The sequence below is a fragment of the Bison bison genome, unplaced genomic scaffold (genome assembly GCF_000754665.1).
Source record: "Bison bison bison isolate TAMUID 2011002044 unplaced genomic scaffold, Bison_UMD1.0 scf7180017864088, whole genome shotgun sequence".
Classification (NCBI taxonomy): Eukaryota; Metazoa; Chordata; class Mammalia; order Artiodactyla; family Bovidae; genus Bison; species Bison bison.
Window position 1 is genome coordinate 1,995,655 of NW_011494660.1, and position 2,614 is coordinate 1,998,268.

Sequence of the window (2,614 nt, forward strand, 5' to 3'; positions counted from 1 at the left end):
CCCATCCCTGTTCCTTTAACCCAGTATTTTTACTTTACATTTAGATAATTGAAATAGCCAAATAGAGAATCTTGATTTCTACAAGCTCACCTGTAGTTTGCTGCTTTGCAATCGGTCTTTCCCAACCATCCCACAAATGCTTTGAGGATTATTTGCAAAATTCATTATTTTTTTCTCAACAAATAAGATCTTTTATTTGTCACCATGAAAAGTCTGCATTTTAAACAGATTCTTGGACTGGTGGCTTGTATCCATCATCCCGTTCAACTTTCGCACCTGTCTCACCCACAGCAGCTTTTCCAGAACTACTACCTTTAATATGTCACTCCATGAGTTTTGCCAATTCAAACTTGGGCTTCTTCAGCACTTTTTCTTTTCTGATGAAGACATCATAGAGCGGATAAATAGATTGGCAAGCTTTTTCTATGTCTTTTCTAATGCTATATGGAATCAATTTATTGACCAACTCTTTCAAGTCATTTGTCTGCACCTTTCAGGTCATGATTTCCATCATCTTCTTGCAAATCTGGTGCACCTGCTGGTGCTGGGCATCTGAAGTCATCTGAATCTGATTGCTGCACTTTTTTTTTTTATTAGAACCCACACAAAACAGATGAAGCAAGTAACCATTGGTAGTCTTGACATCAACATGAGCTTTAATCATGGTCTGCCATTTTTTGATCCATGCCATGGAAAGATCCATGCGATGGAAATTAATTAAGCACTTTTTGCCCTGAACATCCTCAGTAATTAGTTTGAGTTTTCTAAACGCAACGTCATCATTGTGCAGATCAGCAAGACTCACTTCAAAAACATGCCCCAATGAATGCTGGAGAGGGTGTGGAGAAAAGGGAACCCTCTTACACTGTTGGTGGGAATGCAAACTAGTACAGCCACTATGGAGAACAGTGTGGAGATTCCTTAAAAATCTGGAAATAGAACTGCCTTATGATCCAGCAATCCCACTGCTGGGCATACACACTGAGGAAACCAGAAGGGAAAGAGACACGTGTACTCCAATGTTCATCGCAGCACTGTTTATAATAGCCAGGACATGGAAGCAACCTAGATGCCCATCAGCAGATGAATGGATAAGAAAGCAGTGATATATATACACAATGGAGTATTACTTAGCCATTAAAAAGATTACATTTGAATCAGTTCTAATGAGGTGGATGAAACTTGAGCCTATTATACAGAGTGAAGTAAGCCAGAAAGAAAAACACCAATACAGTATACTAACACATATATATGGAATTTAGAAAGATGGTAACAATAACCCTGTGTACAAGAGAGCAAAAGAGACACTGATATATAGAACAGTCTTATGGACTCTGTTGGAGAGGGAGAGGGTGGGAAGATTTGGGAGAATGGCATTGAAACATGTATAATATCATGTATGAAATGAGTTGCCAGTCCAGGTTCGATGCACAATACTGGATGCTTGGGGCTGGTGCACTGGGACGACCCAGAGGGATGGTATGGGGAGGGAGGAGGGAGGAGGGTTCAGGATGGGGAACACATGTATACCTGTGGTGGATTCATTTCAATATTTGTCAAAACTAATACAATTTGTAAAGTTTAAAAATAAAATAAAATTAAAAAAACAAAAACAAAAACATAAACAAAAACATGCTCCTTGAGGTCATCAGATGCAATTTTGATTCCTTGAGATCTTGTGACCAATGTTTTACCAATATTCCTTATATTGAACATAGCTGGTGCTTTGATATCACACTAATCTTTTTTAGAAAATGGGTCAGCCACTTTCTTCTTGGCTCCCCTTTTGCCTCCTTTCATAAGGTGCTTGTTCTTGCCAACCACCATGGTGCTGCTCAGAGAGCCAAAAAGGGCAAAATTCTTTTTCTTCTCATATTATTCCCTTGCCAAATTATTTTGTGGTTCTCATTGGTTTATTGGTTTAAATCCTAAGCCCTTACTGTGATATTTAAGACTGTCCACAGCCCTCTCCAAACCTGTCTCACAATGTTTTTCAAGGACTTCATCTCCTCCAAAAAATATTTCCATTCTACATTTTCCTAACAGGTCCACAATTTTTCATCTTTGTAGCTTTCATTTACTCATCAAGTAATTAGTGGATCAATACTCAATGACAAGGCCTGGGATAGGTCTTGCTGATGATACAGCCTCTTTTCCCTAAAAAACACACCTACTCCCTCATGCTCTTTCTGTGATGGGAATGGCCTCCCTCTTTCTTGTGACACCCTTCTCTTGAAATCCTGCAGTGAGATGGGATATGCCTGACTTTATGAAAAACATTTTCCAAAATATATCAAGAAATTCAAAGACATTCTTGCCCTTTGAACTAGTGATCTCCACTTCTTGGGAATCTAAGGGTATAATCCAAACTGCAAAAAAATAGTTTGTGTAAAAAGATCCACTTTGCTACCTTATTCATCAGCTTTATTGATAGTATTGAAAATGGAGATAACATATATAATACAGGATGACATAAACAAAAATAATTTGATTATAAGAATAATAGAAGACTTTTAAACTCTACTTGATAAACTTTGAGGAATATATTACATTTCCTCAATTTCCAAGTACAGAAGCTTCTCATAATATGAGAAAATGCCCATGATGAATTATT

General features: G+C 37.7%; 1 pseudogene; it reads right to left on the bottom strand.

Annotated features, from left to right (window-relative positions):
* Window positions 1–220: 220 nt before the first annotated feature.
* On the bottom strand, window positions 221–1,827 carry LOC104987163 (annotated as a pseudogene).
* Between the last annotated feature and the right edge of the window lie 787 nt (window positions 1,828–2,614).